Raw genomic sequence first — 24,389 nt, forward strand, 5'->3', positions numbered from 1 at the left:
ACTATGAATGATGTTTAAAAATTAGACTATTTCCTCTTCCTTTTCCCTCTCCTTTCTCTTCTCCCTTACCTGACTCTAGTTACTATTAGTGTTTACTTTTATTTATTTTCATTTTTTAAATATATTTTTATTAATTTCAGAGAGGAGGGGAGAGGAGGGAGAGAAGAGAGAGAGAGAGAGAGAGAGAGAGAGAAACACTAATGGTGAGAGAGAATCATTGATCAACTGCCTCCTGCATGCCCCCTACTGAGGATCAAGCCAGCAATTTGGGCACTGGGAATCGAACTGTGACCTCCTGGTTCACAGGTCTAAGCTCAACCACTTGAACTACACCGCCGGACAGTGTTTACTTTTAAAAAATTAAATGAGACAATGAGTTTATTAATTTCTGACCTCCTTTCTTGCCTATTCAATTTTTTTTAGTTATATCATTTCTACATAGTCAAGACAGTCCTGGTTCATAGGTCTAAGCTCAACCACTGAACTACACCGCCGGACAGTGTTTACTTTTGACAAATTAAATGAGACAATGAGTTTTTTAATTTCTGACCTCCTTTCTTGCCTATTCGATTTTTTTTAGTTATATCATTTCTACATAGTCAAGACAAATGACATTTACATTTCATTCTGACATCTCAATCCCCATATTTGGTCTGGTCCAAATTCAACAGGTGAAAAACATTCAATATTTATTTCCAGTTCTTTTGCCACTATTTACCTAGTTACTGTTCTGTTAGCTAAAATTCATTGTCTAATAACTCTTTCAAGAAGGGCTCAATATTTTGAGGTCTTGCAAGATCAAAACTGGTCATAGAATAGACTGTATATGTTATAGAAAATGTTGGTGGTTAAACAATCTTTGGCTCACACTCTTTACTTGGGTATCTAGTTGCTACAGCTTTCTGTATTGAATGTTGATAAGAAATCTGAAGCTAATATTTTGTCCCTCTTCTAGGAATGTTTATTTTGTTCCTGGATGCTGCTGCAGTGGTGGCTCCTCTACCTTCTTCTTTATGTTGAAATACAAGTATACTTAGAGTTGACCATACCAGATTCATTTTTCTCATTACTGTGTGTCTATTTAAAATATTAAATCATGATCCCAGAAAACAACAAAGGTTAAAAAATTCCCCTTACTCTTTTTAGTTCTAGGGAACTGCTTATTGCAGAGAAACACCTCTCCATACACGACTTAGAGAAGACTCATGGATTCCTCCTGCTTACCCGTGACAAGGGCAGCACGGACCTTCCATAATCCCATTCTTTGCCTCATCAATGATTAGCTGAACTGTTTTGTCCTCTGACCAGTCAGAACAAAATGCCTGTTAACTTTGGTTAATTTTTCTCTTCTGCCCCTAGGTATCTGAACTTGGACTTACCTTTCTGCCTACACCAGCATACAACTCCTCTTTAATGGCCTGAATGACAATAGGCTAGCCTCAGAGTAAAATATTCTCTGATTTATTGTCTGATCATAGATATTTTTTTCTGCTCCTTCTCCATTTGGGCACAAGGAAACTTAAGTCTTGCCTTCATCCTCCCATGCTACTTATGAAATTTTTGCATTTTTTCACTTACATTGAAATCCTCAAACTCCATGGGTATTCTACCATGTCTCTGGGGATTAAACATACATAGGGAATTAAGCATGGAGAAAGCCTAGTGGGTGACTCAGAGCCTCACTGCTGGAATACATAATTATCCAATTTTGTTTGGTACTCTCCACCTTTTCTTCACCATTCTCCTATTTCATGAAATCTTTTCCTCTCCTCAACGGCAGGAAAGATTGATTCTGAAAGATCTTTTATTCTAAATTGTTTTATCTTGAGCATAAAACAAAACTTTTGAAAATTAAAACTGCCCCCTCCCCTAGCTTTACTGCATCATCCTGCTGTGAAGTAAGTAGTACTGAGTGAGAAGTCACCAAGGCCTGAACACAGAGTAAGGAGGTAGAAGACAAGAATCACAAAAGGAAAGAACAGAGTCGTATCCTACAGTGGATATGAGTCGGGAACTGTTTTCATGCATATGATAGAAGTACCTTGAGTCATCTGCATTTTCCATCTGCCCTTCCCCCAGGTCCCACAAATCGGCAAGATATTTGGGTGAGTTTGGGGAAGGGTGTCTCCATTCCCTGGACAGAGCTCAGCAATATTCATGAACATATCAAGTCCAAGTCCAATAGATAATAAGGGCTGGAATTAACTTACCCCTGAGGACCTCTGGTCAGGCAATAACCAATTATGTCTCTTCTCTCCATCACTGTTTTATGTTCTCAAGATACAGTTTGCTGCTCAGTTTCTATGAGTAACTCCTTATTTTTCATCCCAGAATTTATATACACCCCTTCCTTTTATAAGTAGAAAATGTTTCCATCTCCACAAGTCTCTTTTTATTTATAAAATGGGGGTTATTAAATCATCTGTGTAGGTGTCATGCATATGACCCTACCCTGAGAACATGCTGAGGCTGAAGATCTGGTCTCATTGTGTAAATTGGAAATGGCCAGGTTATAATTAACTGTTTATAATATACAATAATTCTCATGATTATAAAAATATTAGCACACAGGTCTGAAGAAGCCTCTAAAAATAGGGGGGGAAAAATCACTGGGAATGCTAACTTTCCCAAAGCCACTCAGATGCTAGGGCTGTGCATACATTTAAGAATTAAATATTCCCTGAGTTTTGTCTCAAACAGGTGCTCATCTAGCCTCAGTTTTCAACTGTTATCATTACATAATATGATCAAATGCAACTGGCTAAAGTAAGTAGAGCTACAATGTCTATATATCCAGCAAGATGAAACCATCAAATGACAGTGGAGTGATTGGCACCTATAATGTGCTGTACCTGCTGTTTCAACTAGCCTGTCCTCAAAGGTCCAATCCACCCTGGGGAATTCCTACTTGCCTCAGGGGGGATCTACTTCCTCTTGATATGGCTCTGATGTTTGTGTATCTTCAGAAAGAATGGATGAAGGGTGGGGTGTGTTTGTGTAGCTTCTATACGTTTATTTTCAGCAGAGCCAAGGAGGGGGAAGGGAGGCCTGGAATCCAGCATGAGGTTTCCTTCTGGTCCTGAGTGAGAGGGCATCCTGGTACCTCCATGGCTATCTGACTTCCATCACTGTGACAGGTCACTGTGACCATTCCGTACAACTGGCTGACAGAGCCACCTATTGTCAGAGAACCCTGACCAGAACCATCCAATCAGGGAGCAAAATAGAACCCAGCTCTGAATCACAGGACAGAAGGAGAGCTGCAATTATCTGCATTTTTTCCCCATTTAAATAAGGTTTTTTCTGCAAGCAGGTGGAAGGGTGTACCTTACAGGGCCTCTGTGATTGGCTCCCAGCCAGTCTTAGGCATTTTTCACAGCTGGCATCAAGATAAACTAATTTTTTTTCTAAATTGACCCCTATTACTATCATTTTCATAGCTCATAACTAATTGATGGAATACAATTTAATACAATGCAATTAATGTTGCCACATCCTTCACAGCAAAGCATTTTAAAAAAAGAAGTTAAAACCTAAGTCTCTCACCAGCGTGGGTTGAGGATGGAGATAAAAAATAGAGAGGCTAACATAAGCCTAAGAGAAAAGACAGTTCTAAGAAATAGAAGAAGGATTTCTGCTGCCTATACTGAGAGAGAAAGGCATTATGAAAAACAAGAGAGACAACAAATGGTCAATAATTAATTACTTCACCAAGATGCTTCTAAGAATTCAAGAAACCTTCCCAAAAGAGGTGACATATAAGCCTTGAGAAGGAGTGAGGGAAGGAGGACACCAAGCTGGTGAGAAAAAGGGAAACTATCCCAAGCAGAGGGCTGTGGAAAAGCAAATGTGGCCCCCATGATCTGACACCTGCCTTCACCTCCCTGTCAATTCCTACTACCACCCTACTACCTGATGCATTTATCCATGTATTTATTTTCATATCAAGTTAGACTCACATGTTTCTATGTTATGGGATGGATTATAATCCATTCCTAGCACTATTTATATCAATAGTCAAATTGTTCTAGATTTCAGACATCGATAGCCCTTTCAATATATCTTGTGTCTTTTAGACACACCTCCAACATTTCAACATTTTTGAATACTTTCTTAGTTTCTTGAACAACTCCTTTTGTACTTTTTCAGCTTTAGCTTTGATATTGATCATTTCTCCAAGGGGCCCTGGTATTCTTTTAGTGGCGAATGGTATTTAGGAGCCAATATATGAATATTAGCTGTGCTCATTGCTACCAGTATTTCATTGCTTTCAACCTCTTTCAGTGTTCAGAGCTAGGAAAACACCAACAAGAATACACACATATTTCTGTATCTACCTATTTATATATTAAAAATAAGTAATTTATCTGATTATTCCAAGTCCAGTCCAACCTCCTGTGTTTATTCTAGCTGTTCCCTTTCCCTATTTATCACTCCAACAGAGAAAAATCTGGCACCTGTTAGCATCTTTGTGCAGTCATAGAACACACAGTTATTTTGAAATTAGTTGTCTATACCATTGTGAAAATCATTCCTCCTAAGTAGACTGTAATATTTATTTGTAGAGAGTAAAGAGTACAGTACAATATATAAATCTGAAGTGTACAATTTCATGAATTTTGATAAATGCCTGTATCCATGTAACTTACACTGCTATTAAGATATAAAAGGTTCCATCACTGTAGAAAGTTCTCTCTTGCCTCTTCCTGGTAAATCCTCTGTCCAATATGTTAGTGTTTCCTGTTCCAAAATATCATACATTAAAAAACCATAAAGTGTGTTTTTTTTTATTTTTTGTGTTTTTTTAATATGCCTGGCTTCATTTGCCCAATATATTGTCTGAAAGATTTACCCATGTTGTGGCATGAGTCAACTGTTGTTGTTTTTTCATTTTTATTGCTTAATAATATTCCACTGTATAAAAATTATTTATATATGAATTTAAATGGGGGAAAAAAGGATGTTTTTAAGAGATAGCACTAATGTGAGGATATTTGACCTCTCAGCATTCTACCTCCCTTTTGCCTTTCTACTTTCATCCTACTTACATAATGCTGTCAATTTAATTTCCTAAACACTATTCTCATCCTATTACCTCTTACTCATCAAAAACCTTTAATGGCTCCTGATTGTCCATATAATAAAGTCTCAACAATTTTAATCTGTCATTCAGGGTTTTTCATGCGTTCTTCACCACTTATATTTTGAATCTAAGCTTCTGCTACTCATCTCCATTCACCTTCAATTTTGTAGAAATGAGTTATAAGTCCTTGACCCTGAGACACCATTGATTGAAGAGTCCGTCGTTCATTTAATACATGTGCTACTCCATAGCCTAACGCAGTGGTCGGCAAACTGCGGCTCGCGAGCCACACGCAGCTCTTTGGCCCCTTGAGTGTGGCTCTTCCTAAGCCTTAGGTGTACCCTAATTAAGTTAATAACAATGTACCTACCTATATAGTTTAAGTTGAAAAAATTTGGCTCTCAAAAGAAATTTCAGTCGTTGTACTGTTGATATTTGGCTCTGTTGACTAATGAGATTGCCGACCACTGGCCTAATGGATGGTAAGTGTTTTTTGAAATTGATTCTAAGACAACTCATGGTATTCTAGACATTAAAATATTTTTTTTTAATGTGACTTGGAATTAAGGAGAGTTCTCAATGTTTTCCGGATATTTTCTGCTTTCTGTTCCCTGTCTAGAACAATTTCCTCTGCTCTACATGATTCATATTCAAATACTATCTAAAAACCTATTCAAATGTCCCGTGTCCTACAAATTCTAAAGAATGTTTCTCTTCACTGAGGTCAATGTAATTACCCTACATGAACTCTCCTAGAAAAGTATTAGAACCACTCCTAGGCACTTGTCACTTCCTACTCTGGATTGGCAACACCTTTTCTTTGCAATTAGTCTACTAGTTGAGGGCAATTCAGCATTTATTGAATATTTCACACTCTCTTTTTGTCATGCCAACTCTAAGTTCTAAGTTCTAACGTCTATTGGGTATTGTGCAAAAATATATTTGTTAAGCAAATAGCTCCATGAAAAACACACAATTAATAAACCTGGGGTTTCTAACACTTTCTTTCCATTTTGTCACTAATTAACCATGTGACCTTAGATAATTTACTTAACCTTATAGGGCTGAGGCCTCACATAACAGATGCAGTAATGGCTGTGTGAATACTCTGTATAAATGATAACCTCTAAGAACAGTTCCAGATATTAGCATTGCTTCCTCTTCGGAGAAATGAGGCAGTTGAACCTGATCTATTTCAAAAAGTCTGTAAGTAGCACTCCTCAAGGATATGAATACAAGATGCTGCTTTTTCCTTAAGTCTGTTGGCTCAAAGCGTGAGATGACTGGAAAACCAGTTATGGAAGCTACCTCAGAAGGCTGCTCTGGGTATTTGATGTACTAGTGGATCCCTACTGTGATTATCATTTCAGACAGCTTTGCCCCATGTGGACAGGTCAAATGAAACCAGAGTATTACGAACCAATGCTAATCAGGCCTCTCTCCTGCGCTCTGACACCAAAGATGCCATTCTCACAAAGAAAGAGTTAGGTGTTATTACAGCAATATAAGTCACCCAAGAGTTTGGCTCAGAAATTTTTTTATTAGCTAAAACTTTTATTAATAAAAGTAGATTAAAACATATTAACAGTTCAATATTTTAAAGAATCACCCTTAGGAAATAGGCATATCGTGATTGGTGTTGGCTGTAATGATACACCATAATTAATAAGAGAACTACAGCGTCATGAGTCCCATATCTCTGCATTGTGGCAGATTTTTCCAGGCCAGTTCAATATGGTTCAAATCAATTCACTTTATATTTGTTTCAACTCGTGGCAGCTTTATGATATTATGGAAAGAACATGGTCTTTATTTCCCATCTTTGAATTCATAGACTTCAACATCAACTCCTGTTTCTATGACATTTGGCAACTTACCTAATCTCTCAAAATTTTAATTTCCTCATCTGCAAAAAGAGGGTAATAACCCAGCCAGTGTGGCTCAGTGGTTGAACACTGACCCAGGAATCAAGATATCACTGGTTTGATTCCTAGTCAGGGCACATGCCCAGGTTGCAGGCTCAGTCCCCAGTTTGAGGTTACTTTTATAGATTAAGGACTGAGGTTACTTCTGGATCTCAAACTTTAATCTATACAATGAGACTAACAACACCAATCTTATAGGATGTCTATGAGGATCAAATAAGATACTAATACATTTTCTGGTTTCTAAGGATCACTGGTTTGATTCCTAGTCAGGGCGCATGCCCGGGTTGCAGGCTCAGTCCCCAGTTTGAGGTTACTTTTATAGATTAAGGACTGAGGTTACTTCTGGATCTCAAACTTTAATCTATACAATGAGACTAACAACACCAATCTTATAGGATGTCTATGAGGATCAAATAAGATACTAATACATTTTCTGGTTTCTAAGAGACTTCTGAATGTCAGTGAACTATTTTTTATGTGTCCCTAAAAAAAGAAAAGATGGCTGATAATTAAGCTCTGATACCATGCTTTCTTACCATGTAGAATAGTTGTTTTATAATTATTGAAAGGGATCTTTCAGTGTTAGTTTGATATAATTATCATTTATCATGCTTGGGTGATAAGTAAAAGAAATATAAGTGAAATAATTTGGTTTGGTATTCTTGATGAGTTTGACAACTATGAATTAGTTTTTGACTCTGTTTTTCTACCCAGAATCATCCTTGGTTCTATTTGAGTGTTATTGATGATAAAGCTTTTAATAGATGGCTCCACCACTGTCTCCAGGAATTCTTCCAAGTTGCTGACACTCATAGTGAGTCTTCATGCTGACACTTTCTTGATCTTACCAGAAAATGTCAAATGTCAGACAACACAGAGACTTGTATTCTTTTCTTAAATGGTCCTTAAGTTGAAGATTGTTGGCTAAACAGTCAAAGGATTTCACTTGCTCAGTCATTCACCAGGATTAACAACAAAAGTGTGTGCATATACAAACATTGGCAGCTATGTCATAACTGTTGTTTGGATGAGGAGGACTGTCAAAATGTCATTGATCCTAAGATATTTTTTCTACATTTTGAGTGTAAAAAAAGAATATGTTACATTTTATCCCAGAGTCTTTGCAAAGCTCCTAGAAGATGAAGGAATATCAAAGTATTTGACAAAGATAAATAAAATAGAGAGAGAGGGGGAAAAATCTAGCAATTTTACTCATCTCAGTTTCATCATGAATTACCTGCATGGCCTTCCTTAAGACATGAATTTTTTTACCTATAAAATAGGAATACTCTGAGCTCTATTGATTGTATGTGACAGTACATAGGTGAATGGTGGTTACCTGTAGAATGTCATGCTAATGGGGGTTGGAAGAATTAACGATGGAGCACAGAAGGTCTCATGGGTTAGGTCTCTTTGGGAAGGGCAGATTGAACTAGTATAGTTCCTCAGAAAAGTAAAACTAAGAAACCCATAATATTTGTTCTGGCCACAAATATAACTTGTTGGGGGTGAGAGAAGATGGGAAGTTTTGATGAGGAAAAAGAGAAAATAGAGTCGACATCATAGGCCAAAGTTGAACATTCTGGCTGGATAGTCTCAGACCGTTTAAGTCAAAGCTGTTCTCTCTGTCCTGGGCTGTTTGGCCACAGTGGGTCCAGGAAAAGGCACTGTTTGTGATGCTGAGGTTTTGGGGATTCCCACTTCTCCATTTAACCTGAATCCCAAAGTCCCTCATTCTGAGAGAAAAACAATGTTGCCTCAGCTTTTTGGTTCTGAATTGTATCAGTTTGACCCCTCAGTCCCTGGATGTATCAGGACTTAGAGAATGAGGCCAGCACCAGAGAGAAATCAGTCAGGATAAGGGTCACCCCTCTCCTACCCCAACTTCCACGGTTCCAAAGGATCCCACAAGCGGAACAGGGCATTGTATATTTCACTTGCGATGATTGTACAACAGCTGTATCATCGATGTTGTTGAAGATATGAATATTGCTCAGAGTGTAGCATAAATGCCCACAGTGAGCTGCAAATGTGAATAAGAATGGCCCTGCCTGCATAGTAATTGGTATTATTATTGAAATGAATGGAAAAGCCACATATGGATGAATGGGTGGGGCTGTGAAAGGGCGCAGCATGGGAGACTAATGATAGCTTCATTTTTCTCTTATTTGTGCCTGTTCTTTCAAAATCCCCAGCCTGAGGAGGTGGCGGAAAAGGATACGGAGCGGGAATGTAGTGAGGAAAGAGTGAAGCTGTTTACCCTCTATTCTATATCATGCGTTTCCTCTCTGTTAGTGCCCACTCTTGTTAATTGCAATAAAGCACATCACACATCCCCTCCCTGAAAGACTCTCTGTTAGGAAAGGGTAGAAGGATACACTCAGGTGAAGTAGGTGGGGGTGCGGGGGAGACACAGGGAAGAGAAACACTTCAGGTTAATTGAAGCTGAGAATATAAAATACTCGTCTTAAAGTGTGTGCTTCAGTTATGAGAAGGAAAGTGTCGCGATCATCATGTTTTCTGTGCAGGATTCAACACAGCATGGGTGTTTTAAAACAAGCGGTAATCATTTCTCATGGAGAAATGAGAAGCCGCAGCTCCAGGCTCAGGCCAAACGCGCGGGAGACTTGCTTTTCATTTCCCCAGGGAGACACAAGGAGACGCAGGTTAGCGGCTGAGCCCCTCGAACCAAAAGGCAGAGTTGGTGACAGGGAGAATGCTATAATTCGTTCACTGCTTTACATGCTTAGCAAGAAAGAACACGGAATTCTAGAATTCTGCAAAGTAAGGAGGCAAGACATTTTGGTTTGGAAAATTAAACTGTCTGGCTTCCCAAGAGATGGTGAGGCAAACTGGTCAACTTTGGAATCAGGAATCAACTAACACAATAGTGTGACAATGATTCCTTTGGCCGGGTTGGCTATGTTCCTTCTTTTAGAGATAGGACCTTTGTGAGCCTCATGCAAAAACAGCCCCAGCCTCCTAACACAGCTTGCTCTCATCCGTATGCATTCATGTTAGGTCTCTGTTTAAAGATTCATTTTTGCTAAATAACTCCTCTCAAATAATAAACAATGCACTATATAACACCAAGTTTAAAATTCTTAGAAATAAATGCAGGGAAATTAGTTACAATTGCTCACATAGTTCTTCAAAATGGCAACACATGAGAAGAAAGAGGGGTCCCTCTCACCCTTTTTTTTTGAAGACCATCTTTGTTTACTTCATTCCCAAGTATTAAGAGATTGCATGAGCCATTTGCATAGGATAACTAACATATACCACATCATTTGCACGTCTGCAAGTACACGTGAGTAACCGTAATTACACGTGACACCAATTACTCTATTACTTTGTATTAAATTATAATGGAAAATTCCACTAGAGAATTGAAGCCTAATTGCATCTTAATTTGCATAATTTTGCATATTAATTACATCTCAGATGAATAATAAATTTCAGCAGATTTTTAATTTATGCATAGACACAAAAACAAGTGGAGAAATAATTTAGAAAAAAATACCAGCAACTATTACTTAGGGCATTCAACTAATTTTGCTTAGTTTAGCAAAACAAAACTTGGTTTGTTTAATATAGCATCTTTAGGCTGATTGCTGTTTATTGCACAATATGTCAGTCTTGAAACATAGGTGCAGACATGGCTTTTCTTAATAAAAAAAAGTGGTCAATTAAAGCATGTTAAATTTGGGACTTTATATTTTGATAAAACTGCCTTGGGGATAACATTGTTTAGTTGGAAGTTATCTTTAATTGTGATACATTTTTATTGAGGCTTAATTTCTGCTGCAGTTATTTAAATGCAAGGGATTACAAAAAATAGAATGTAAAACTATCATGGTGAGGGAGATCACTAATAAAACATGTCAAATGCTTTCTAATTTCAAGTCTAGGAAGTCACCCAAGATTGTTTTTGGTAATTTTGCATGAACAATTCAGAGGGAGAAATTCCATACACTTTTGTTTTGCAGAGAATAACAATTTATAGGAATGGCTTTTAGAGATGATTAGTATTTTCTAATTGTTTTCTTTGTTTTTCCTTGCCTGCATGATTCACAGGAATCATTTCTGAGAGCTAGAGACTTTGGTTTGAAATTTCGTCACCTTTGCTCTGGATTTATCAAATAAACGGCTTTATTTCTATGAGATAATTCACGCATTTTAGTTACATCGCTGGATGTGGGTTGATAGTCATAAGAAAACCCCAACTTGGGGGTCCTCAAATGACAGCAGGTAACTGAAAATCCATTTCATCCAACTCGCGCCTAAACCCAAGCCTATGGCTTTCTACCTGCTGCCACTGTGAAAGGAGGGGGAACCCTTAGCTTTACTTTGCCTCCACTAAGTCTAATACTGTGATCATTTGCCAAATTATACAAAAGAAGAGGATGACAACGTCCCAATAAATCAGGAAACTGTCAAGATTCATAATCTCAGCCGTCATCTGGTTTCCTATAAAAGCCCTACTGGCATCCAATATTTCCCAGTTTGTTTTGCAGCTCTGCTGGTGCAGAAACTGGACCTGTGCCAGCCCGGTGCCATGCGGCCTCTAAGAGGCCATTCTATATGTCTTTTATCACATTAATCTGGATTTCACAACTGCACTGGTTTGAAGGGCTGTAAGCAAGAATTCTTTACAACATGTGTTCCCCTTCTCCGTTACCGATCACTGTTATCATTTGCTATTTAACAGACAACACTTTGAGCTAAGGGTTTGGATTTGTCTTTGTTTCCATATATTTCAATATATCCTGTGTGCATCCAAAAAAAAAAGTTTGCCCTGTTCTTAGGCAAACTATGAGCAATGGAAACGTAAAAACCGTCAGTGCTTTCTTTATTACATGCGTTTCTATTAGATACTTGACTCTGGTTTTTGGTTTCTGTGAGTCAGGCTGCAGCCCTAGCAGCACCTTTAATTATGTGAATGCTGAAGAGCTGAAATACTTCAGCTATCAAAAAATAGAACTGCATCGATGATTGCATCTGTCCCTTTACTTTTTTTTGTTCAGCCCTTTTGACCAGGTTCTTATGTGAAAGAGAAATCTGAGCTGGAGGAATTCCTCAAAGGACCCAATTCTTCCAACATTTAAACAACGGTTCCCCCTTGTGGCCATGCTGGAGTACTGCTATTTGGGAAAGTGAGGAAGTAACATTTCTTGCAACATTAAAACGGATTAACCACGAACCATACAGTATTAAGCTTTGCATATTTTATTTGGAGGGCTTCCCAGGTCTCCCGGGCCTTTCTTACCTGTTTTTCAATCAGGTACAAGGACTTCTCCTTTGAGATATAGTGTCCACATTTGAAGACAATTTTGAAAATGTGAATGAGGATGTTGGGGAAAACGCCTTTTAGGCTCTCGTGGAAGGCTTCAGACATGGAGTTAGAACTTCACTATTCACAGTATCATCTCCTGAGGAAACATTACAAGCACCGAATTAAATCTAGACTAGTCTTGTTCTTTCGGGCATTTTATCCTCAAAGTTCATCGGAGAGAGGGGGAAATCTTACACTTAACCAGTTGCTCAAAAATGGTCTTTCCAAGCACCTTTGATATAATGCTCTCAAAGATTTATTTTCAGTAACATTTCTCCAGGGGCCACCATCTTACACTCTCCAAATTACTGTGATGGAGAGCATTCTTCTAACACAGCAACTGTAAACAGCTCACAAAAGCTTTCTTTCGGTGTTAAGCTATGTGCAGAATGGCAACAGCCAAGAGATGTCCCTTAAGTAGATTTTTCTTCAGATCATGTTTAATGTAAAAGTAAAGTGGTGTTAGCAACAGAGACAAGAAGCTGCTCTTGTGGTCATTTGACCAGAAGTACCTAGGGGGGATCAAGATGGATGCGATGTCTCTTAGTATACTTCAAAATCCCGAGTAATAAAAATACCATCTTTCAATTCGACGCCAAGGATCCTTTTTAAAGAATAAAAGCATTTGTATTTGTCAGGCCATTTCCAAGCTACAATCCTTCTCATTCACCATAGAGTTTATTTATTTAGAAGTTTAACATGGGGACTGAGGTTTTGGATGGAAATGAACACTTTATGGGTGTCCTGGGGAGGGTGGTGGAAAGAGAGCTATTTGCCAAGAAGCGAGAGCATAGCGATCATATCATCACTAACACCAGGTTAGTGACTCTTCTGTTTCCAATCCCTTCCTCCCTCCCCTACCTCCACCCACTTCAGGCTCAGTCACCACGTTCCAAGTCTCTTCACTGCATTGCCAAGGCAGCAAGGCCACGCAGGCCACCTCTGCATACTTTGCTGACCAGCCTCAGTTTATGCAGAAGAGCACAGGCAGTTCATCTTTAACTTCCCACCTGCAAGATGAGTCATCTAAGAAGCTCACGTAACAAAGGGAGGTTACATGTTCAGGAAAGAGGACTAGCATCAACTTCACATTAGCTTGAATTCCAAAATGGAAAAGAATGACTTTCTTCAAATAGTGAACTTAAAAAAAATCCATGGTGGTGTTTGGCTACCTCTTCCATGCTCACCGGGGTGGGAAGGTGTCCCTGTCACTTCCTAGGGAGTTAGTGCCAAGCAGGTGCTTGTGATTGCTTTCCTAGACTTCTCTTTCTGCCTCTTGGTACATGACAGCAATACAAAAGCAAATGACCGGGGGCAGGCTCCTCCTACAAATGCACAATTATTAGCGACTTGTGGGTATGTTTTTAATCATCAACTGGTTTCTATAGGATGTGTACCCTCAAACTCTTAATCTCCCCCTGTACTTGCTTGTGCTGTGTCTATTACTGTCACTCTCTCAGGTTAGCAGGTTAAAGCAGAATAATTCCTTAAAGGCACATAGAAAATGGATTTTAGGCATGGTAGGAGGTGGAATTGATCACATTCACAGATGCTAGCAATGAGAGCATGTACCCTAGATATAGATATAGATATATATACACACACATATGCATATATGTTGAGATATTCATATATACATATATGTTGAGATACATATTCCTGGGACCCTATTCTAATTAAGACCACAACCTAGGGTTTAGCTACGGGAGACAATATGTATTTCTTACTAGTCTTACCCTTGGCCAACCCCTTCTATTTTCAGATTCTCTTCAGTGAACATGATTCCTGATTCCTAGGGCTCAGAGCCTGTGGCTATCATGGGCTTGTGGTTCTTTGGAGTTAGAAAGCTTTCTGGAAATGGTCTGTCTCCACCCGCCGGCTGTATGGAAGAGGAAACTGAGGCTCCGGGCGACAAAACAAACTGCCTTTCTGACTGCCCAGCCGATGCGTCTCCACCCCAACTACTTGACGGACAGAAGGGAAAATCATGGGGCAATTTCCACTTTTTGAAAGAGAATTGTTAGAGGTAATCTCATTATTTCATATCGCATTAAGAAAGAGAGAGGGAAGGAAGAGCAAGCTGCCAAAATCAGCAGGGCGAACTCTACGGGAAACTTGCTTTTATTCAGCTGGCCATAGTCTTGGGAGCCAGACCAGGGGCCCCCGGACAAGCCAGGACTGATCCACTCTCGGCAGAAACCATTTTGGGGGGTGAGAAATCCACCCACTAGCCTTTTTTTTCTCCCCTCTCATCTTCCAGATAAAAATGAGTGTTTAAAAACTGTGCTAAAATTTTCAAAAACACCTTAAAAAGATTCCATTACTTAAAGTGATTTGGATAATTGTGTTCAATGGTAGCCATTATTTAAAAATATAATTAGTTGCTGAACTCAGAGAAGGAGGGAGATTTCTGCAGGTGTTTCTCATTATTTGCTATGCATACAAACTATCTGCATAAATTACCATTATTATTCCAATGTATACTAGGAGACAATAAAGCATTAGCAAGCGAAGAAGAACGCTGTTGACCCGCAGACTGTGAGAGAGGCCTGGATCCGCAGTAATAGCGTGCTGGCCTTCAGAGCCATTGCTGCACATGTGCGACGCTTTCAGGATTGAAAGAAGCAATTTTTTCACCTGTAACAATATTACATATGGAACGTAACGCCATCAGAGAGATATTGAACATGGAGGAGGGGGCAGAGAGAAACAGCCAGGAAACAATGTGAAGAGGAACAGTGCCGGCTCTAATTGTTTCCAAAGCTTTACACGTGCTCTAGGTGGGTATTTTGGGAGATGTCTTTGAGTTTAAAGCCCCCATAGAATGCACAAATGGGTGTTTTTTTTAAGTATGTGGAGTCTTTCACATTTTTATTTTATGATGTTTCTAGAGTTTAACGGCAATTGGCAGCACTGTCCAACAGAACTTACTGTGATGGTGGAAACTGTCTGTACAATTCAACACCACTAGCCACATGTGGCTATTGAGCACTTAAAATATGGTCGGAGCGATGAAGAAACTGATTTTTTTTAATTCAATTTTAATAAATTTAAATAACCACATGCTGAATTGAATAGCCAAGAACAACTTAATTTCATTGAGTTGTCCCTTGTCAATAAAATAATAACTAATACCTTTTGAGTATTTACCACATACTAGGCACTGGGCTAAACATTATGTCATTTAATTGCCACAACAAATTTATGAGGTTGGTACTTTTATGGCAGAGGAGACTGAAGTCCATAAAAATTAAGTTACTTATCTTGAAGTCACCAGAGTAACATGTGAAGGCATTGGGATATAATTTAGATAGTCTGACTCCAGAATTTCCCCCATGCAACTCTTGTTAAAATGGCATCGAGAAACATGCTATTGGATTCACTCCAGTTATCCACAATGAGTCAACTTCTATAGGCATGTAAGAGGCGATCAAATGAGCAATGAATGTTATAGAAATGTGTGTCATTGGAAGAAAGATTACCCAAAGATCACTCCAGTCTTACTATTGACAATATGGAATCCCAGAAGAGCTGAGTTCAAGTATACAGTCAAGTATTAGTCAGTGGTTGGAAAGCCTAGAACCAAGGCCATTGAGATAGATAGATAGATAGATAGATATCTCCAAACAGCATGCCACATAGTAAACATGTATAAAGTGGTGAATTTGCACCCCAGGGTAATCTGATGCAGCAATGCAGCAACCAAGAAGGAAGACATGGAAGACATGTTGGGGCCTGACTGTTGGCTGGCAAAGAAATGAAAAACACTAACTTGGAAATGAAAGCAAGTTATTGACAGTTTAATGCATAATTCTGCTTTTTATTTATCATCTTTGCTTTGCATGAGGAATGTTCCACCAATATACCCCAGCCTCCTGTAGTTCAAGAATTCACAAGCCTCCTCGTGCTTAAGGCTCATCCAAGAAAGGAATGATGGATGCTAAAAGGGTGGTCAAGGAAATAAGGAAGACAGAAAGTTGGTTCAGCTTATTTATCTCTCATAGTCCAGTGGGTGTTAGTAAAAAAAAAAAAAAAAAACCCATGTAGCATCCTGCTACTCTAGACTTTGCAGTACTCCTGGAATTCATGTATTCTTTCTGGGAGTTCTACACATCTTCTGACTAGACATGTAGCTGTATAGAAGCCCTTTGGACTAGAGGGGTCCAGAACATAGAAGAAAACTTCCTTTTGTTTCTTAACTGTGTATTAGGCATTGTGCACGTCCTGGTTTGGTAAAATTACTTCCACTGAATTTCAGAGAGGTTAAGTAACTTGCCCCAAATCACATAGCTCATGAGTAAAAAGCTAGGATTTCGTTTCTGATCTACTGAGATTTGAGAATTGGCCCTCTTTTTATTACTCAGACTTGCTCCTCACTACCACACAATAAGGTCTGTGCCACTGGCTTTCATTCTGAATTTAATAGTCTCATTTTTTATGTTTGATGCAACCAGAGTTTCAAAGACACACACTAACTCATCAGACCTGCATAATGCTTGCTGATTCTGTTCCTTTCAATTGAACGAGACACCACCCTCTCTATCCCTACCCCCTGCCTTCTGCCATCTCCCACAACTTTCCAAATTTCTCACTTTTCACAGTGATTTTACTGCTCATCTGCCCAAATTTCCTCTGAGGAACAGAGTTAATTACCCCTTTATTTAGGTCCCACAGTCATTCTTCTGTTTTTTTTGCACCCAGTGCCCAGTATTACAGTTATTTGTTTAGGTGCCCATGTCCTCCCCTCTGCTACTCAGAGGTGGGTTCTAACCCTGATCCTTTTGGCATCTTCAGTCATGAAGGAAGTGCCTACACACAGTAGGTGCTGAAATATGTGTTGAATTGAATCAAGCAGCAAATTTACACAAACTCTAGCCAAATACTAATTAAACCAAGATATGCAGCATTTTCACCTTGACAATATTATTCAGTGAGCTAGACATAACAATGACATTTTCACAGTTTTATTTAAATATTACTCTTAGAACTGTTTGCGTTTGATTCTCCTTCTCCACCAGACTGTGAGCCCCTTTAAGGGAGTATCTTATTTATATCAGTATAGCACATACATTAAGAACACAGACTGGAGCCAGACAGCCTAATGGGTCCCAAGTTCCCCCTCCTCCTTACTAGCTTTGTGATTGAATTGTACCTGAGTTGTAATTTATAAAGGTGACTGAGTGATGACAGGGAGAGGTTGCTGGCATTGAAAAAAACAAGAGGTGTGGCACACCACTCGGGGCCGCAGGAGGAAGGGCCAAGTTCAGGCAGGAGGCAGATGAGGAGTGAGAGGAAAACCTAAATCTGCCTTGAGAAAGGCTGCAAGGCAGGGCAGAATAAAGTTTAGAATTGAGTGATTTGAATAATTTCAGCAGGTTTGGAGCTATCAGGATGGTCTCTAGTTGTCTGGTACCTGGCCCTACCATTATTTAGGGCAAGGGAAATATTGGCTTGACGTGTGAGAGGTAGATAAAAGGGATAGTTGGGAGGAAAGACTCAGGGTTGGTTTGCATTTACAAGTCATGCTCCGGTCTGAGCCCTTTGCCATCTCTGAGAATTGGCTAGCCCTAGTAGAGGCAGGCTTTTCCCAGACAGCAAAGGTTTTAAGATGTTAAAACATTATAGAAAATAAAAAAAAACATGAACAATACAATGACTTTGACAAGTTGCTCAACCTCTTTGTCTCATGTTCCTCACCTGAAAGATGGGGATAATAATAATTACAACATCGCATAGGGCTGTAGTGAGAATTATGTGAATAAATATGTAAATCATACAGAACAGTATGTGACATAGGAAATATGATATAAAAATTAGCAATACTATTTGTCACTATAACACCTCTCACAATGACTCCCACTAAGTAGGAGATGCTTGGAAAGAAATGAATGAATGAATGCATGAATGAGTGAAGAAGTTCCCATGATTATGCATCTTAATGTTAAGCAACCAATATTTTCAATTTCTTAGAGACAAAAAAATGAATCCATGGGTAAAATTGGCACTGGAGTGGAAAGATGAATCAAATCTAGAGAAGGAATAAGATTCCCAGCAAGTAAGTACAGGCTTTGCTGCCGTTTTCCTATAATGCTTCTTTTAGTTCATCTATCTCTGTCTCAATATTTAAGGCAGGCATTTGTCTTTCAGGTTTCTTTTGGCATCAGTGCAGTCATCAAATGAAACATAATTTCCCCCATCCATAACCCGGTGAAGTTTAGTTGGACTCGGTACCACTACTCCTGCTCCCAATTTAAAAAAAGAAAATTTGCATCTTCAGACATCAGCAGCATGATACAACCTAAGAAATAAGTGTGCATTAGGACTCTAAATAGACTTTTCCTTTATTATCTGTATATAGCATCTATCTAATGGAAAACGAAGCAACAGCATCCATCTCTTTCTACTGCCATTAAAATTCAATAGAATCCAATGAACTCTCCTTGTTACAAACATAGGAGCTAGTACCATGCTCTACTCTTAATGAACCTGGCATCTTGGGTGCATAAGATGTTTAGAGTAAGAGAACTGGATGACATTTCATCTACCCCCTAAATTTCCCAAAAGGAAAACAGTCCAATGCCCCATCTGCCATCTTTTAACAATTACGGAAAAAGGATTCATTTCTATGCATTCAAGACACTGAGAATAATGTCTTGTTTTCTTAAATCACCATTGTGGCCCGATCAATGCAGATATTTACTGGTTTTGATACAAGATGCTTACTTCAGTGAACAATGAGGCTTGAAAATGTCCATCAAATGTATGCTTGATGCCTAAAGCTTGGATGAAATAATCCATATTATAAGATGGACTAGAGGCCTGGTGCACGAAATTCGTGCATGGGGGGGTGGGCTGTGGCGGGGAAGGTACGTCCCTCAGCCCAGCCTGCACCCTCTCCAATCTGGGATCCCTCAAGGGATGTCCGACTGCCTGTTTAGGGATGTCTGACTGCCCGGAGTGGGATTGGGCCTAAATGGGCAGACATCCCTCTCACAATTCAGGACTGCTGGCTCCCAACCGTTCGCTAGCCTGCCTGCCTGCCTGATTGCCCCTAACCACTTCTGTCTGCCAGCCTGATCATCCCCTAACCACTCCCCTGCCAGCATGATAGACACCTAACTGCTCCCCTGCTGGCCCTATTGCCCCCAACTGCCCTCCCCTGCAGGCCTGGTCACCTCTAACTGTCCTCCTCTGCTGGCCTGGTCCCCCCCCAACTGCCCTCCCCTGCTGGCCTGGTTGCCCCCAACTGCCCTCCCCCTGCTGGCCTGGTCCCTCCACCTGCTGGCCTGGTTGCCCCAAACTGCCCCCCCCCCTGCAGGTCTGGTCCTCTCTTGCTGCCCTCCAATGCAGGCCTGGTTGCCCCCAACTGCCTTCTCCTGCTGGCCTGGTCCCCCCCAACTGCCCTCCCCTGCTGGCCTTATCTTCCCCAACTGCCCTCCCCTGATGGCCATCTTGTGGTGACCATCTTGTGTCCACATGGGGGCAGCCATCTTTGACCACACGGGGTGGCTATCTTGTGTGTTGGAGTGATGGTCAAATTTGCATATTACTCTTTTATTAGATAGGATAAGTAACTTCTCCTCTTATTCATAGGAGTAAGTAGCTGCATTGGAATGGGCTTTGCATGGAGACTTTGGAGGACTAGATTTGCCAACCTTTAGCTATGAGACTGAGTAAATTATTTAAACACTAGAGGCCCAGTGCACAAATTCGTGCAACTTCTTCTCTTATTCATAGGTATAAGTAGCTGCATTGGAATGGGCTTTGCATGGTGACTTTGGAGGACTAGATTTGCCAACCTCTAGCTATGAGACTGAGTAAATTTTTAAACACTACAGGCCTGGTGCACAAATTCGTGCACCATTGGGGTCCCTTTCCCTGGCCTGCAGGGTCAGGCCCAAACTGGCTCTCTGACATCCCCCAAGGGGTCCCAGATTGCAAGAGGGTGCAGGCCAGGCAAGGGACCCCACTGGTGCACGATCAGGGCCAGGGAGGGACGCGGGAGGTTGGCCAGCCAGGGAGGGACCATGGGAGAGCTCCAAGGCATGTTCAGCCCATCTTGCTCAGTCCCAATTGGCCGGACCCCAGCAGCAAGCTAACCTACTGGTTGGAACATCTGCCCCCCGTGGTCAGTGCACGTCATAGCGAGCAGTTGAGCGGCCTTAGCATATCATTAGCATATTACACTTTGATTGGTTGAACAGACAACTGGACGACCGGACACTTAGCATATTAGGCTTTTATTATATAGGATTCAGAGTCTTTATTTTCTTATCTGTAAATTGAGGACATTAAACCAGGTGTTTGAGATCTAGCATTTCCTGGTTTGATTAGAGAGTTTATACTCAAACTTTATGGTACTAATTACCTACAGGTCAGTTTAGTAAGTCTGACTATCAACCCATTTCACACAGACCTGATGTGGAGTTAAGCAGACAACATGATAATTTCATAAATATACTATTTATACATTTATCTTTATAAATTTTTGGAGGCTATTTCCTATAACAAGAGGGCCAATTAAAAAATGAGTTGAGTTATAGTTCTTTATATAGCATTCATTTTTTTACACTCTTGAAGTAGAAAACGTTAGCTACTTAATTAGTCAGTCTCGTAATTTAGTTTGTAAACTCAGGGACCATATCTAGGTTTTACATAATATTGATTACATGATCAGGGCTCATTAAAGGATAATAATTTAAAAATCACTTTTAAGTGTTAGCTTTCTCTAGCTAATTTCCTTTCCATATGAATGCTTCATATTTTAATATATCACCCCTTTCTCCCCATTTATTTATTTATTATCTTTGCTCTAGAAAAACCAGTGAGAATTCATCTAGAATGATGACAAAATTAATGGAAATTTAAATGAAAGTGTAATCTTATTGGCATTTCATTTTTGATGACATAATAATAGGCTTATATAGCACCTTTCATCTATGGACCTCTAAGCACTTTACAAACATTAGTTAATTCGTACAACAATCCTGTGAGGTTGGCAATTATAATCAGCCCCATTATGTAAATCAGGGAAGTGCAACACTGGGAGGTTAAGTTCCTCAGGCAGAGCCAGCATCAGACCACAAGCTTTCCCACGCTGAGCATCACACACCCAAAAAAGACTTGTGGGAGGCCTACCATTTTCATTGGTTGCCACGAAAAGACCTCTTTTTCAAAGTCCCAAAGTGATGTCTAATTTTGTCACCTTCTCTGTGTTCCCCAGCGGATGGATGTGCAGGAACCAGAAAGGTAGGGTGAGGCAGAGGGGAACTTGCCGTGAAATGTGAACAGAACTGGGGTTGTCATGAATTTCCCACCATTAAGGCTCCAGCCAGAAGACTCTGTAAGACTCCATCTATTGATCAGAAAGACTTGATGGAAAAACATATTATCCCAACTACTCATGTGAATAGCAGAAAAGAATAATCGCAGAAAAGTTTTATCGCTTACTGGTTGAAGGGCCTTGTAGTGAGTGCTTCATGTATGTTACCTCATTTAATCCTCCTAATAACCTGAGGGTGTGTTAGCCATTGCTGTGTAACAAAGCACGCTAAAACTCAGTGACTTCAAATAATGTTCTCACTCACATAGCTGAGGGTCACCTGGGGGTTGGTGGTATAGGCTGGTCTTGGCTCCAACCTACAGGTCAAGCCCAGGTTTGCTCCATGAAACTCACCTCCTCCATAGACAGTAGGACAGTTAAAGCATGTTTTTCTCATGACAAACATATTTTCAACTGTTACTGCATCATATCTACCGATATCCCATCAGTCTATGCAAATTATGTGGCCAAGGTCAAAGCCAAAAGGTGAAGTACCCTCTGCCCAGCATGAGGTCAGTCAAGTTGCAAAGCCAAACCCACCATCAGTGGGGTAGAAAAGTTTATGACACCCGTAAGGTGGTGAAAAAAGTGTAATTTTGAATAATAATATAACCTATCATTGTAGGTTCTTGTTCCCATTTTGCAGACAAGAAAGTAGGCTGCAGGCAGGAAAAGGTTTGGAGTTTGAGTTTCTGTATTTCTCCCACCCCCTGCTCCCACTGCTCTTTCTCTTTAAGCACCGAACATATTAAAGGCTGCTTTCTCATCCCTCAGATCATTCACTCAGAAGCGATCCAGACCCACCTTCTACTCTTCACTGGAGACTGATGATGATGGAAATTACAGGGCCATGGACCTCTCTCCATTCTGGTTACGGCTTAAGCAAAGGCTAAATAGCCCTTTTTGGTTCTGTGCCTACAGTTCCTCATGGGACCAAGAAGCACTGAGCCCGCCTCATCTCTTCATCACTAGTGCATTTAAGCCATTAAACCATCCTGCTGCATTTCAAAGAACGATGCAGACAATTCACAGAAAGCACCCTTTAGCTTTTGGATGTATGAATTAATCATTTCAGCTTAACTAGATCCAGAGTTCACCTAAGGTCTCTGACCTCCTCGAGATAAATATTAAACGTGTCAGACTCACTCAGTAGAAGCCATGCAAATTACCAACAGTCCCTGGGTCAAGGATCTAAGAAGAGATAAGAAGTTCATATAAATCAGATCATGAGGTCAGGCAAGAATTTTATTACTGGTGTGAATACTGCGCATCGTCCAACACCAGCAGGGACACCAGGAAGTGAGAGATGGGCTGAATCAAATCCTGTAATTTTGCTGGCTGCTCTATGTTTCAACTCTATTTTCAGGCTACAAAATCATGAGCATAGGAAAAGGGAAAGATTTGCAACTTCATTAGTGTATTTTTATTGGTCTAAAAGGCACTAATAATATGTAATATCTGTGGAGCTATGAGGTGGCTAGAAGCTGCAACAGTCCAATGTTTGCTTTGCAGAGGGCGAGGATTCCCTGGCAGGACTACGGGAGCAGCTGCAGGAGGAAAGAGAGAGGCAGAGGTACAGTGCCCTTGGCCTCCCCTCACTCCACTGGAGCAGCTGCATTTTTATCTGCTTTATCAATTGAAGTCCATTATGATTACATTTGAATAAAAGCATTCTGCTGCTTAAAACGTGGCTGAAAACCATTGGTTTGGATGATGTCTTTCTCTGCTATCATATCTGTTTTCTATGCCCAACTACAGTGTTTCTCTTGAACGTGGCCTTAACATTTATTTATTCAAGTTTTGGCTCTTTATGTCTCAGCAAAGAACGGAACTATCTTTGACATGGTTTGCCTTCTTTTTTTTTCCAAAACATGTCCCATTTTATTTTGATGGCTTGAAATCTTTTTGTTCTCTTCTCCTTCTGTTCAAGCCTCAAAATTGCTATTTTACTCCTAGCCTAGGGACAGGCATGTTGGATGCCATTTCAAATAAACAGTCTAACTGGAGATTGGAGAGGAAAACACTGCGATCTCTCAAGTCTAGGAATGGTTGTGTTTCACTTAACTTATGCAAAGCCTTCTGTGTCTCACGCCCCCTCGCGTTTCCTTTGGAGGCCTGACCGCTACCTTTCAGGAGAGGGGAGTTTCCTGCAGTGCATGGAAAGATCAGCATAACCCAACGGGCTTTGTCCAATCACTTCCACTTCGCATCTCTTTTTCCTAAGTGTCATGTATGGAGCGGAGAGACTGCAGACACATGCAGGCTATTCCCTGAGAATCAAGTTGCTCTGTATTTATATGTGCCCACGGGACCTCTCGGACAGGTACAAAGGCCCTTCATTGAGAAGAATGCAGCTTCCTCTTTTAACACAATATTCCAAGCTGCCCTTTTCCTTACCAAACTGAGTACTGCCTCACATGAAACCATTCCCCAGTTCTTGGCTCTTGGAACTGTGCCGTCAGTGTAGCAGAGAAGGAAAAAACAAATTTAATCTTCGGTGATAGCCAGTAACTTCTGGTGTCAATTATGTTGAAATCGAATTCATGATCCTTCTTGGTCACATTTGAGGGTTGTTAAAGAAAACAAGTTGGAATAGTCATTATGACCCTTAAACAGTGGGACTATATTGACCTCTATTAAATAAAACATAGTTACCTTCCTTGTGACACAGAGATATGCCTAGCTGAGGTCCTACTGACATTTTAAGTTCTTCCTCCAGCA

This window comes from Myotis brandtii, unplaced genomic scaffold, assembly GCF_000412655.1.
Source record: "Myotis brandtii unplaced genomic scaffold, ASM41265v1 scaffold18, whole genome shotgun sequence".
Taxonomy (NCBI): Eukaryota; Metazoa; Chordata; class Mammalia; order Chiroptera; family Vespertilionidae; genus Myotis; species Myotis brandtii.